This window comes from Diorhabda sublineata, chromosome 1 (assembly GCF_026230105.1).
Source record: "Diorhabda sublineata isolate icDioSubl1.1 chromosome 1, icDioSubl1.1, whole genome shotgun sequence".
Lineage (NCBI taxonomy): Eukaryota > Metazoa > Arthropoda > Insecta > Coleoptera > Chrysomelidae > Diorhabda > Diorhabda sublineata.
This window is the reverse complement of record NC_079474.1, coordinates 14,030,437-14,046,729: the sequence shown is the minus strand read 5'-3', so window position 1 is coordinate 14,046,729 and position 16,293 is coordinate 14,030,437. Positions and strand designations below refer to the sequence as shown.

General features: G+C 33.9%; 1 protein-coding gene across 1 annotated transcript in view; it reads right to left on the bottom strand.

Annotated features, from left to right (window-relative positions):
* Positions 1 to 16,293, bottom strand: part of LOC130449345 (GAS2-like protein pickled eggs) — a 97,092-nt gene that overhangs the window by 36,230 nt on the left and 44,569 nt on the right. The window lies entirely within an intron of this gene.

The following is a 16,293-nucleotide window of genomic DNA, read 5'->3' as shown; positions in this document are numbered from 1 at the left end:
AGCTTGTTTTAAAAATATGTCAAAAATTCGAATCCCCTCTCAAAAAAATCAGTTGAAACTAAAGAAAGAAGTCAGGAAACTATGGAAAAACAAAGAATAATGACAAAAAATGTCAAAAATTAGGAAAACTTACAAAAAATGGTGAAAAACTGACAGACCAACTCATAGAATAAGTCAAAATTGAAAGAAGAAGTAAAATATCAAAAAATATAGAAAAATCTATGTAAAACCTCAAATAAAGGTAAATGCTTATAAACAAAAAAAGTGATTGAAAGTATGAAAAAAAAGAAAAAATTAACGGAAAATGATGAAAATCAGATAAAACCAAGAAAAAATGTCAAAAAATAGCAAAAATTGACAGAAAAATTCGTAAACTGTCAAAAATCCTTTCTACAAAAAACGGAAAAAACTCAGTTAAACCTATAGAAAATGATATAAAACCGTTAGAACTACTTACATAATAAGTAAAATTGAAAGGAAGAGCAAAAACAAAAATAACAAAAAACACAAAAATCGATGTAAGACCTGAAATAATGGTGCATGCTTACAGTTAGAAATAAAAAAATAGAAAGTATGTAAAATAAGAAAAAATTAACGGAAAATGATAAAAATAAGATAAAACAAAAAAAATGTCGAAATACAGCACAAATTGAGAGAAAAATTCGTAAACTGTCAAAAATCCTTTCCCTCTTTGAAAAAATATCAGAAAACTACAAAAAACGGAAAAAAATCAGTGAAACCTATAGAGAAAATGATGAAAAACTGTTAGAACAACTTACAGAATAAGTAAAATTGAAAAGAAAAGCAAAACAAAAATAACAAAAAACACTAAAATCGATGTAAGGCGTCAAATAATGGTACATGCTTACAGTTAGGAATAAAAAAATAGAAAGTATGAAAAACAAGAAAAAATTTACGGAAAATGATAAAAATCAGATAAACCCAAGAAAAAATGTTAAAAAACGGCAAAAATTGATAGTAAATTGTCAAACCTCAGTATTGTCTGTAGAAAATGATTGAATTTCATCTGCTTCCAAACATTCAAAAAGTTTGTTTTGTTTAATTAATTCTTTGGATTTAATTATATTTCGCGATTCTAGAAATTAGTAATAATATCTATTAGATGTATCAAATCTTATTTAAATAAATAAATACATATTTTTTATATTTCCATTTTCTCGACGACTGTTAAAATGTTACAAGTCGACTCCAAAATATGCGGAAATTGAACAGACAGAGTTGGAATGAATTTTATTGTTTATATTATTATGCAGGTAATGATTATATAATTTACATTAAGATCTAATTTTAAAACTTCCCTTGTATTTGCTTCGACAAGTTTATATGAATAGCAGAGATTTAGCTATGTGGGTGGGCAGTTTATAAGAAATAAACACTATTAAATATATACAGAGATTCATTGTATTTGTATGAATTCTTCATTATATTTATTATAGAGTTTTTAACAACTTAACGGCCTCACTTCAAAAGAAGTGAGAACACTTTGAAAATTATATTTTTTAACATTATGGAATTATATATATAGTACTAGAAGTACCTAGCTTGGCCTAGAGATGGCGGTGGTTGCTTGAAAAATACCACTGCAATAAGAAAGCATCTATACAGCGTATGTTTCAAGTTATTTGAAAGGCGTTAGCCCAACCCATATAAAATCTGAACTAGATTCTACTCTGGGCGAGTTAAATATGGTGTAGCAGACTTTCGAAGACCTGCATCGCAGTGGTCGACCAAATTAGGTGACGACTCCAGAAATGTTGAAGAAGTTCAGCCCTTGGGCATGTTTCTTTGGTCTCGTATGTCGATTTACAGACCAAGCTTTCCAACTTCGATATATTATTGCTCGGAGTATTCAGTTTTAATATCAATCAATAATATAAATTCTTACATGCAAAGCTTCTACACACGATGAGGTCTTTCTTGGTTTTACCGGTTATTTACTTTTCATATCTGTTCCAGGGGTTCGTCCCAGATATTTTTCCTCTGTTTTCAACTCAATGGCTTGTTCAAATTGACTGAATACGAAAGAAAATGTGACAATAAGATAATCAGATCAAACTCAGGATTATTTCACGTTCGTCAAACTAGTGAAGTTAATTTAATCTAATAACGATGCATATATAAATAATATAGAGTGCGAGCAAAGAGAATATGTAAAATTGGAGAGGAAGGCACAGATAATAAAATTAACGGTAAGATCTATGAAAGTTGTCAAATAGTGCCACACGAATCAACCAAGATCCAAGCGAAACGTTGTTTGAGTAGAGGAATATAAACAACTCCTTGTCTTGCAGAAAGTTGATTGATGTATGAGCCGCATCGTTACTTATGAAAAATAGATTTACCTAAGCAATTCCGAACTTGCAAAATCGGTTGTTAGGCAAAGAACAATAACCAGAAACCCTTGCAAAAAGAAGTCGATTCAAGCGGAAGGTTTTGTTGTGATTCTGGGGGAATTATAAACTATTAGTGTGATTCGAAATCGTTCCAGATGATCGAGCTGATAACTGATACGAATGTACGAGTTCTGGCTATTAAATAACGAGACTGCGCGCCTAGAGGGCGCCCAAGACGGGTGGGGTACAAAACATTGTTGCAAAAGGTCTATGGGAACATTTTTTTATCTCATGCGCGTGTTTTTCAGAGGTGTAAGCGCTTTAGTGAAGGCCGAGAGAGCATTGAAGATGACTAGCGCCCAGGTCGCCCTGTGACTGTTTCAACTACGGAAACAGTGACCAAAATCAACCAAATTGTGCGTGCAGATCGTCGAATGAGCCTCCGGATGATTGCCGAAGCTGTAAACACCGAAAAAGAAACAGTTTAAAAAATTTTACACGAGAAATTACACATGACAAAAGTCTATGCAAAGTTGGTGACAAAAAATCTGACTCCTGACCAAAAACTCTTTGTCAACGGGTCTGCTCAGATTTCCTTGAGAAGTTAGATCTTTGAAAGGAACTCGATTTGAGGCGATGGAAGCGGTAAAACTAAAAACGGCAGAGCTCCTAAAGGCGCTAACCAAAGAAGACTTCCAGCACTGCTTCGATCAATAGAAAAAGCCTATGGAAACATGTGTGGCAACGGAAAGGGCGTATATTGGAGGGAAGTTTTCTAATATAGAACAATTTTTATAATAAATCCTTTATCGTAACCAGTTTCGTTATTTAAAAACCAAGCCTCGTATTTGAAAGTTCCATGGAATAAGATCGAAGAAATTGATATAAAAGTTTGAATCCAAAAGACATCTCGTCAAAAAAATGGTTTTTAAGAGCTTTTTGAACGTTGAGTATTAAAGTTTTCTATTTGTATGATGATTTAATGAACAAAATGAACATTAGAAATTGAAATTAAATATGATATACTAAAAATAACAACTATATGACTTGCGAACGATATTAATATAGAATGTTGATAGTTTTTGATGAAAATACGAAACATGATGATTGTACAAACATTTTCTCGGACCGTTACTGTTTTAAACAATGATTTTGACATGGATAATTGAATCAAGGTAAACATCTAAATACTACCATAACCATCTTGTAATTACAATAATAATTATTATCAATCATCTTAAAAAATGTTAACTATGCTATTCTTAGTCTTAAGTAGTTTAATGGCAGGGTCGTATTGTATTTATTGATCAATATAAATCGATAAAAAAGGTTGGCCGATATTCAATAGAAATATTAATATAAATATTACCTCCAGATACCATCGATAAATTTCCGATTTATTCAAAACGACGTAACTAAGTAAATTATCTGATTAAATATCCGAGAAAAGAGAATAAATTACTTTTAAAAAACTTGGCGAGGTATTATTATCTTGTAGACAATAAATTGAATGAAAAAAAATTTGCATTAGACGTAGATGATTAATCTTGAAATCATATTATAACTCAATAATTTTAGATAAGTTGTGCTTATGATCCGTTCAAGCTATAGGTAATATAGAAACTTCAATACTCAGTATATATGAATTTAAGTGAATATTTTTATCATTCAATTCTTAATGAAAGACACCAACCAAACACTTCCCATCGAGACAGAAACAAGCAGATATCATCATGCTGAGAAAATCCGGAAAAGATCCCAGTTTCCTGACCGCTAAGTTTGCTTACTGCCATGAATAAAATCGCAGAGAGAGCGTATGAGGATTCTGAAACCACAGCACCAGGAAGTTCCAGGTTAAAGTTACAAACGAGAATGGGAAGTCGGTGAGCAGCAGGCAAGGACCGGTACTATCACTGATGTTGTATAGCAAAACTCTGAAACGTTGCTGACTAGATAGACGATGGTGTAAACATGGAAAAAACAGATAAACTGCGAGAAAAACCCAAGTTTTCTACAAGAAAAGAATATGAAAATCAACTACTAAGGAATACAGTAGACAAGGACCCGATACCTAGATGCAACGTTGAATCAAGTTTCACTTTCAACTAACAAGTACACTATCGACAAAGTGAGACCAGCGAGAGCAAAACTATGATGATGAATCGGTAGAAAAAGCAAGCTGAAGAGGGAAACAAAAGTCCTGGAACTGGAACTATAAGTAGAAACGGCACGGCAAAAAGTATTGGCCATCATCAAAAGCTACTCGAAGAGCTGGCAACACAAACTATTAGTAACTCCGCACTTCATAAGCAAGTGCAGAGTAAGAGGACAGATGTAAAGAATCTGGAAGACCACTCGGATTAGATCTTGCCGAAGAAAGGGTTTACTGGAGGTAGCGAAAACACCCACACACATTAATACCTTCAGACAACCAAGAAAACAAGAGTGCATAGCCATCAAGCTAACTCTTAATAAAAATATAAGACCTCCAAAATCTTTAATAGAACTCAAGGGAAAGGAAGGAATCTACAAGCGAAAATGCGACTTGAACGAGGATGGAGACCTGTCGAAATGACAGTAGATTGTTGAATTTCCCTCTCCGCTCCAATCGTGTATTTATCTGGTGGTGGATGCTTAGAGGAACGGGTTTACTCACGCGCACACGTGTGTGTGTGCGATTATCTATGAGTCAATTAAAACATCATCAAATGGAACAAACACAAAAAGAAGTCATAAACTTTCATGTGGGTCATAATTTTTTGTTAAAATCATTGTCTGAAGGGTTAAAATATAATTTTTCTAATTTCGCGAAGAAACTAAGACTTGAATGAACTTCGGTGTGTGGAAAAAGTTGTTATTGCAGGGATGGAAGGTTACATAGAATGTAATTTGACTAGATTAATATTGAAACTTTACAATAACTTATTATAGATATATTTCAAGAGCTCTCAGTCCTGTAAATCGAATTGGGGTTATTAACAGATGAACAGATGATGCTCGAAACAATCAACAATCCTTGATATATCCATTTAAAGCAGCAACATTCACAGAAATCAAGAGAATTGCGTATTCATCATACCTAACCCAAACGAGAGAAAAAACAATCGTACAGTCACCGTCTCAGTTCTTACAATATCGTCCAGTTTTCAATAACAATGACTTAAATGGAATAATATCCTTCCTTCGAGATATTTATTACATTTTGTTTGTTGCCTTTAAACGGTCGGCAGGTTTACAGGAACGGATTTTATTGAACGAATGCGTATACCGGAAATATCACAATATTTGAATTAATTACTTAAATGTTAGATGCGATAGTTTTTATAGAAACATCCATCGACTCATTTGGTCTTTAAACGATTATTTTTATAATACTGATATCTACCAATAGAGGATGTAAGTGATGAGCAGTGTGGAAGATTTCACTAAGATATCAGAACAATGGAAATTCAGTACCAAGTTTCATGGAATTCAACTATGATGGGTGATTACTGGTGGTGTTTCAAGTGTTTCACTCTATAAAAAGAATATTCGATCATAAAATAAACTAGAAATTTACTACCGAACAACTATGAGTGAACAAAAAGCAGTTAGAGTAGGCATTAAGCCCAACCACTCTCCTAGAATATAATGGAATCCAACCAGCTCACCTCTTTGGAAGACACTCCAATGAGATTCCCAAGGGGTTGCGAGCGCTAATAACATTGGAGCTTGGCTCTCTTTCTTATAGTTTCCGCCTCGACGAGCTAACTACAACTTTCAATCTTGTCTTGGTAGCCGTAGAAAACGGAGATTCCATTTGATTTTCATGCCATGTGCGAATTACGCTCTGTTTGAGGTGTATAGGGAAAATGATATGAATGTGCTTAGGATATGCCAAGGTATGTGTAAAAATGGGTACCGAAATTACTGACGGCAACGTGTAAAAGCGACCTGCGAATTTCTTCATGTGTATGAAACCGTTGGCGAGGAAATCTAGGACTCTGTTGCCTGTGGATGAGACCTGGATCCACTATCTGACACTGGAAACAAAAGAACTATTCAATCAGTAGGAACGTTCAAGCTCGCTGAAGCCGAAGAAGTTTAAGCAGAATCTGTCTACCGGATAAGTGATGGCGAGTGTCTTTTGGGGCAGAAAAGGGATGTTGCGCGATTCAAATCAAGACGAGACATGCTCACAAATGAAGTGCTTCTTCATGGAATACTGTCTCACATCCTTCTTACTACCAGATTTGGTCCAACTCTTTCATGAATTAAAAACCCCTTGGGAGGAACGCATTTCACAACCGACGAAAAGCTGAAAGAAGAAGTTTTTAGTTATCTTCTTGACGCGGCGCCAGACATCTACAGCTTAGACACGAAGAAGATGGAAATTCACTTTCCCATAGAGGAAGAAGACAGTGAACGGGTTCCAAGTATCCGAGGACTGAGAGAAGCACTTTGAAGTCATGAGAAGGACCTTAACTGGTAGTTCGTTGTGAGTCAACAAATTACGATAACGGAGTTCCCAAAAAAAACTCAAGCTTACTATTGAGGATTTGCGAATCTTGATCTCCAGAAATGAGAAAAATATTAATTACGAATCCGAGAAGGTTTCAAATTTTGCCTTGGGCGTACCATTACCAGAAGGCTAATGAAAAAGTAAAATCTAGCATAGAATCCAAAAGACGTCTTTTATATCTGGAAACTCCGAGAAAAAAGCATTTCCCTTGGGTCGAGATGACATTTATCCCAGCTATGTGACGATTTTGGTTTTGAAGTGAGGATGAACTGCTTGGGTATTGAAGGTCTGCTTGGATTCGATTCAGGAATGAGAAAAAACGGATTGTTACGAATGACATTGACTCCGATTCTGAGCACCCTCAACTTCCGGTTTTGTCGCATCATTACCAGATGACTGGAGAAAAAAATCTAGAATCTAAAAGACGTGGTGCAGTCTTCAACATCTAGAAACTGCGGCAAAGGAGAAAAAGCGAAGAAGATAAGGTGGGGTGCTTGAGAATTGAGTGTCTATTGGGATTCCAAAGATGTTTACCAAAACTGCCTATTCTGCATTTTCTAGCTTAACTTATATACTATATTATAGTATAGAGGGTTGTCCATAAAATAAGGTTTCCAAGAAGCTGCTGACGCTAGGAACGCTCTTAAGTGGGATTGGGCGAGACTGTTGTGTAGCTTTGCTCACTTTCCACCAGTTCCCGCATCTGCGGTCTAAAACGTTCATTCTTGTTTTGGTAGCCGTGAAAGACGGAGTTCCAGCTCCACGCTAGCTACTGTGTACAAAAAACGTTCCACTGGTGGATATTCATTCCCAACTGTGTAAGGTGTGTGGGGAAGTGTATGAGTGTCCAAATTGTTTAGAGAATTCAAAGAGACACATAGAGACGTCCATAACAAAAGAGAGAAATGCTTTATTGTCAAAAAATATCGTACAATTTGTAGAAAAAACCTTGTAAACATACATATAAATGAAGACATAAGTAAAATTAAAAAAAATTAAGTATATACAAGAAAACTATAATTAATAACGAAATTACCTTTCAAAATGTACATGTGAAAGTTTTTATATGTAATATAGTAAGATTGAAGGGTGACGGTTCGGAATCCGCTAGATGATCCCTGTTTTCAACAAATCCTGCATTCTGAACATTTTGTGAAACCGCTTAGGATATGGAAAGGCTTGTGCGAAGTGGGTCCCGAAAATGTTGATGGATGACAACAAACGGCAACGTGTGCAAACGGCCCACGAATTTCTTCATGTCTACGAAACCACTGGGAGGAATTTTTAGGCACTGATGTCACTGGGGATGCAAAAATTCTTTGACCTAAATAGCGATTACGACTAGAAAAGTCTAAACTTTCAAAATATGTATTATTCAAAGCTAATAAACATGTTTTTCATTGTGAAAATTCATTGGGAACCCTTTTGTTTGGACAAGCCGCGTAAATAAATACTAAAGTAATTTACATCATGTTTTTTCTTCAAGAATTGAATCAAAATTGCCCATGAATTATTTTGCTTCAAACTTAAATCTGTTAAATTTGAAAAAAAGGCACACAAACACATGATTTTTATTGTTTTGGATAAGTTTTTGGGATAAAGTATCTTTCTATTCCTTAGACGTTAATTTGACTTCTTCAGTTTGAACAGAGACTTCACCAAATTGTAAGTTACATGCTTTTGTTTTTTGCTGAGTTTGTCCGGATTAAATGAATCGAAATGAACACCGGAGATGATACAAGCGATGGACGCCCCAAAGGGGTCGTCACCGACGAAAACATTAAAAAAGTTCACAAAATAATTTAAGATAATAGAAAAATAGAGCTGATTGAGAAACCTGAGACCACAAAGACATCGAATGAACGTGTTGGGACATATGGCGAAAAAATATTTGAGTATGCGAAAGCTCTGTTCAAAGTCCTCACATTCGACCAAAAACAACAAAGAAATGATGATTCTGAAGTATCGGATAAACCATAAACAGCGACTAATACGTAGCGTTTTAAAGACGAAATCGCTAAAACACGGGCCCATTTGAAAAACGATGAAGGGCTATTTCATTAAAACAATGCACCGTGTCACAAAATAGTGAAAATCATGGCAAAATTTGCAAGAATTTGGCTTGGAATTGCTTCCGTACCCACCATATATTCCAGATCTCGCTTCCAGTGACTTTTTCCTATCGCATTACAGATTGTTTATGATTAATTTCTGGTCTGAAAAGTACCAACGAACAATTCATATCACGACTATTTTATTTTTGAAGCCTCTTTTGGCAATAGACTTTTGTATATAATTTATCTCAAAAAAGTTCGTTACGAAAATGGTACTATGAACTGAATGACTATATAGAGACTGATTAATTCATGCAATGTTAATAAAAACTAAAAAATATTGTCATTAAGAGCGAGAAAGTATGCGAAATTTAAAGTTGATTGAATACTAAAGAAAATTTTATTAGAAAATTTCATCTAAACACACAAACAAATAGATAAGTTGAATAAAGAGTGGTAAAAGCATGTTAATAGTGTCAATCTTGACTCAATTAAAAATTAAAAGTTGCCTTATAAATATTAAGTTTGAAACTCATTTACCAAAACAATAAATCTGATTCGTAAATTTTATGCAATACAAAATGAGGACTCGTACATTCCGATTAAATGGTAATCTTCATTAATAGAAACAGAAAGGATTTTAACACTTTCGCAACTAACTGCAAACGTAGCGTAGTTGCCAGTTAAGCTATTTTTTGCATAATAATTTCGTCTGATTAAACTTACTTTCATTCATTTGACCGTTCATGTTAATATCGTATAAGAAATTTAGTGAACTATACTATATACCAGTCATATCAGAGATACGGCCCGCGGGCCGCTTCCGGCCCCTGGGCCGTATCAATAAGGCCCGCGATCGCAATGCGTCACAGAAAGAAGAATCATGTTTTTTAGAGCTTTTAGAATTCATTCGATTCCTCTACGGATGTTTTAAATACTCGTACTCTCAAGTCTACGGATGTTTATAAGTAATTTCAAGGGCAGCGCATGCCTAGACAAGCAAGAAAGAAAGACAGTTCATTTTTTTTTAATTTCAATCTGGCCCTCCTACGAATACAAAATTTAATATATGACCCTCTGAAAAACTGAGTTTGACACTTCTACTATATACATTAACGAAACAATACACACGAAAATATTTACAACGAAGATTATACTACGTCGCGCGAGGTATGTCTCTGGAAACAGCGTAGCTCCTCTGAGAACTCGGCGTTCGAGAATGCTGATAGGTCTGTAATATGTGGTAGCTATATGTTGATTTTTTCATCGTTTTGAGATCTTCTAATTAAAATGCTTTTCATTTATTTGACCATTTATGTTAACATTTGATAAACAAACTAAAATTTCTATCCTATCTTTATTTGTCTAATTCAGTTATTTGAATGAAATTTATCTATGGATTTTGATAAGTTCTATATAGATTTTGTACTAAATATGAAAATAATGAAAAACTGTTTAAAGTTGGCAACAATGAAAAGCGATAATGTCAAAAACACTAAAGAAACAACATAATTATGATTTAAAAATAATCGCCGTATGACTCACGATTTAGTAGCCTTATAAAGAACTTGCCATTCCATTTTCAACAATTCTGTGGGTTCACGTTATAGCTACGATATATTGTTTACAGGGTAAACCAGAACTGGTTTTTTAATATCTTTTCCTCTTTTATAATCGACCATTTTGATTGTAAAATCGCGGAAAACTATAAAATGAAATGTAGAAAATCGTTTCCTGTGGTTTGATATTAAACATAAGTCATTTTAGTTAATTTTCTTAATGTGACATTAACAGGAATCATAAAAAAGTTGTATACGATTCAAATTATTGTGGGATTATGGCAATAAAATACCAAAATATATTTGGATGAATAAATCGAATGAATATTTATCGATACTCGAAATTATTGTCATAAATAACAAGTAGTATTGAAAGTCCGTAGGCTAGTATTTTATTTCGCGGTTACTGCCATTGACCCATCTTTTGTTTTCCACTATCTCTTCCATTATATCGTTCCTTGCAAGAAACTAACTTATTCTATTTTCGGGACTGGGATTGGAGCATCATTTGCGACTAGCAGCATTTTTGTTGTTTTTTTCATTTTCATCAAATCATGGATTGTTGACTGCAAAACCCTTCCATACCTTCCAAGATTACACACTGATGGGTCATTGGAAATGAAGCAAGCATAATTCCAAGGGAATATAGAAAGTAAACCGGTTATATACTTCCATTTGTTTGGATTTCTTGTTCACACCTGGTGTGGGTTGTTAGAAATAGGTCTAAGAGGCTAGCAAAGTCACCATCTCGATCAAGAAAATGGGTCATCCCGTGAATTTTGACATCAGCTTTGAGTCCCACATAGTCAGTTCTGTCTGATGAAGGTAATTGATCGGCAGGGTTTGGGAATAATTGCCACTGCTAGGTGGTCTGTGTAGGAAGGGAATTTTTTTGATATTTGAGTCGAATTCTGAAGGCTAAAGTTTCAAATCGTCTAGATTCGATACAAAGGTACCTCGATCGAGTTGGTGACATCTACCATTTACTTATACCGTTTTTATAGTACGATCACCACAAGATTTCTGTCCAGTATCCTCAAGAGGTCAGAGAACAAGAAAAAGTCGCTACTTGAACGAATACGTTAACATGAGTATAAGTAACGCTCAAAAATATGGATGTTTCGATTTCCAAGAACCGAAAACCAAGATAGTATGGAGTTACTCAAAAATTTAACAACGTCGCCATTTTTAAATCAATTTTTTGTTATCAACAAACAAAATTGTTAAATCAATTTGATCAATTACACACAAAGGATGTTTGTTTAATGATGTCATCGAAGATGATGCGAGGTTTAGAATTTACATTAAAGATACATCAAAAATTGAATCATTTGAAAATATTTCGAAACCCATATTTATTTTAATAATTATTAAACCTATAATTTATTTCAGAAATCCTTGATCGTTTTGTAAATAAAAATAAGAATTTGCTTCTAATTTATTTATGTAATCAGTTCGTTGAATTTTCACCGTAGAAAATTGTTTGTTAAGAATAGATCGTTAAATTTCTATAATAAAAAAATTCAACCCTATTGACGTCTAAGAAAGGTGGTGGAATAATTCGAATGGTGCCTATCGTATGAAGATGTCTGTGGATATAAAAGCTGTGGGTTCGGGAAAGACGTGCCTTCACAGCTGATCTGCTTGTCGAGTAGATCTTGCAAATATTGCTGTAGGTGGGCTTGGACAGCTCAGGACAGCAGAGTCAGGTCATGACCTTTCTTCTATGCTCTAAGTTTCTGGTCAACTCTGGATCGTCTAGGAGTCGAATTGTACTCTGTATGGAGTCGAGTAACCTCTGGGTATGCTTGGAAGCCGAGCTCCAAATTTGCGATCACTACTGCGAAAATTAACGAATCTGGGCTTTGTAGACGGTTATATCTGTTGCGGAACATACAAGTTTTTGGTATTAAAGAGGGATCCAAGTTTTTGTGAAGCTGTCTTCGTCAATTACGGCATATTACTCCTAACTTGAGCGTCCATCAAGTGGATTTGCGGTGATGGTGATATTTGATGTCCAGATAAGATCAAATCCTGTAGTGTCAGCCTTCTTTGTAAAAACAGTAGGTCTTTGTTGCATTTGGTGAATATTAATGCCGGTTGTAGACAACATTTGTGTATAAAAATGTTTTATAACCTATAACTGTATATTTGGATACGATTAAATTTAAATATAACAGCACAAGTTAAAGAAAAAAACTCTTATTGGATTAGGAGCCCGTTTTTTGTGAAATTTCGTATCAAAATGAAGGATTTGCGTACAATGAATCTCTAAATAAATATCCAAAACGTCAATAATTTTGATGCAGAGTTTAATATTATATAAGGCTTATTAAATGTTTGCGGTGCCGGTTTTATTAATTCTAATACCCACTGTTGATCAAAAACGTACGTCCCTACTTATTATTGTTTTCCTTATAAAGCAACGTAGCTATAATACTCCTACTTTACATAAAAAAATAAATCTAATGATCTTCTCATAAAAACTAATTTTGTTTAAATCTACTTAATTATACCATAGCGGTTTTTTTTGCTTCTTGAAAACATCTGAAATATCTGACCTCGAATGATCTTTTACCTAATTATGTCAAAAATACCGAATATTCATATATATTATGACAAGTGAGATTAATTTCATTAGAAAATATATGAATACTTGTTTAAATTCTTCAGATAAATGAATTTATATTCTACAAAATACTTTTGGAATAAAAAATTATTTTTTATAGTCTCTCATTATAATAATCAAGAATTTTGTATCATCAACAAGTCGTTTTATCCTATCTAGAACTTTTATATCCATTTATTGAAGTAAATCACTTCTTTCTAAGAAAAAATTGTTTCTGACCCCTCACAAATATAAATTTTCGAATATTCTTTATAATTAAAAATTAAATAAAATTCAAAATGAAATTATAAACGTAATTGTTGCGAGACTGTGGCAATCAAACACCAAAATGTTTTAATATATTTTACGAGTTTTAGAATTTACGAGGTCTGGTTATTAAATAACGAGTTTGCGCGCCTAGAGGGGGCCCTAGACGAGTCGGGTAAAAACTAGTTGTGCGTTGGGTGTCTAGATAAAAAATTGTGTTATCATTATTTTTTTAATAGTGTCTCATTATAATAATCAAGAATTTTGAATCGTCAACAAATTTATTTGTTGAAATAAATCCCTTCTTTCTAGGAAAAAATTGTTTTAGAAATATAAGTTTTTCAATATTCTTTTTAATTCAAATTAATTTCGACTCAAAATGAAATTATAAACGTAATTGTTGCGAGACTGTGGCAATCAAACACCAAAATGTTTTAATATATTTTATGAGTTTTAGAATTTACGAGGTCTGGTTATTAAATAACGAGATTGTGCGCCTAGAGGGGGCCCTAGACGAATCAGGTAAAAAACTAGTTGTGCGTTGGGTGTCTAAATAAAAAAATGTGTTATCATTATTTTTTTAATAGTGTCTTATTATAATAATCAAGAATTTTGAATCTTCAAGAAATCATTCTATCCTATTTAGAATTTTTAAATCCATTTATTGAAATAAATCCCTTTTTTCTAGGAAAAAATGGTTTTAGAAATATAAATTTTTCAATATTCTTTTTAATTCAAATTAATTTCGACTCAAAATGAAATTATAAACGTAATTGTTGCGAGACCGTGGCAATCAAACACTAAAATGTTTTAATATATATATATATACTACGAGTTTTAGAATATACGAGGTCTGACTATTAAATAACGAGATTGCGCGCCTAGAGGGCGCCCAAGACGGGTGGGGTACAAAACTAGTAGTGCGTTGGATATCTAGATATCTTGTCTATGCACGCCCCAAAACACGTTTGCGTCACTATTATAAAAATAGGAGCAACGTATCAATCACAAATTTCTCGTTGAATTGAAAAAAACTCCGACTGAGTGCTATAAATTGTTGCAAAAGGCCTATGGAGATAATTCGATATCTTGTGCGTGTGTTTTTGAGTGGTGTAATTGCTTTAGTGAGGGCCGAGAGAGCATTAAAGATGACCAGCGCCCAGGTCGCTCTGGGACTGTTTCAACTCCGGAAACAGTGACCAAAATCAACAAAATTGTGCGTGCAAATCGTTGATTGAGCATCCGGATGATTGCCTAAGCTGTAAACGCCGATAAAGAAACGGTTAGAAAAATTTTACACGAGGAATTACACATGACGAAAGTCTGTGCGAAGTTAGTGCCAAAAAATCTAACTCCTGACCAAAAGCTCTTGCGTCAACTGATCTGCTCAGTTTTCGTTGAAATTTTGTCGAAACTGTTTCATTTTTTCACAAGGTTATATAAAGATAAAGGTTTAAATTTTGATATTAAAACAACTTTACGTTCATAAAGAATAATTCTAATGAACTGTTGCAACGAATATTCACAATGAGTGTCAGGATCATTTCAACAGTCTTATTCTTTGGTCGTATGATTAACTACCATTTTAAAAGAATTATTTCTTTTTGAAACTTCTCCATTTATCTATGCTCATAGCAGATCAATCAGGTTTAGTTCGCAATGATATGGTGGAGATCTAACCAATGTCATTATTTTTCAAGCAATATATTCTTGATTCTTCTTGTAAAATCATTTTCTTTAACAAGACTTCCTCTGAAGAAAACTACGTAGTTTTGCTCTCACCTCCTCCCTCCCTCGTCACGTGGCTCAGTATAGTATTTCTCCTGCTCTTGGTCGAGCTACGTGGTTTATGGACGTTCCCTTGTTTATCTTCTGATACGGTTTTAATACTCACGGCTTTTGACCACTCCAAACCTTTTTCTATTGTACTGTACAGTTTATGGTCATCTATATAATCAGTTATGCATGCAACAATTTTTTAAGTCCGTCCCTTATTGTTAGAAACACAGATGTCAGTCATTAAAATGTCTCATTGAGGCTGGGGGTGTCTATTTATGGATGCATTTGACTGCCGAGAAATATTAATGCCCTTATTGTTTGTTTCTGAAACGTTGAAGCTCATTTGTGTTGATACAAAATCTACCGGATGCGAGATTACATTGTATCCGACTGCTCTCACTTCCTCGTCTATTTTTATAGATAAATAGAGATGATATGCATACATATAGTGCCTGCATATTCTTAATCGAGAAAAGTCGTTGTCAACTCGTTAAATAAATTTTCTTATCGTTAAATAAACCGAATATATAAATGAATATTAGTATTAAGGAACTTCATTATCTTTGTTGATTGCAATGTTTCTTGTCCAAAGTATTTTTTGTTTTCAAAGGCAAAACATCATTAAGTGGTTCCAAAGACGTAGTTAGGTTTCCCCCAATGTTCCTCTGAGGTCGAAAGGACTAAGAGAAAGGTTCATTCTATCTCGATTGGTCTTTAATTTGTACTCTGGAGAAATGTTCAAGTTGTAAAGAGCTATTTTCGGAAAACTCTTCAACAATACATTGATAATACTTTGACAGACCTTGTTATAGTCTGCCAGAATTACAAACTAAAGCTTAATAAAAAGAAAACTGAATATATAGTCATAACTAATGAATAAAGCGCACCAGAAGAAAAAATTAGGGTAAATAATAAATGAATAGATCAAGTAGAAAAAATTGAGTACCTGGTAACTATAATAGACGAGATCGTAGTCTGGAGGTACGACCAAGAATATCCGAAGCGAGAGCAAGTTTCATAAAACTAGAAAAATCCTTCACAGCTATGGTCTTACCTTCAGATTCATGCTCAAACCTTTTGATGCGTTTGAGATATGCGTTTATCTCCGTATTTTAGAGATAAGTTGGGTCGATAAGATTATTAACTGTAAAGTAAGAACTGGACAGAAATA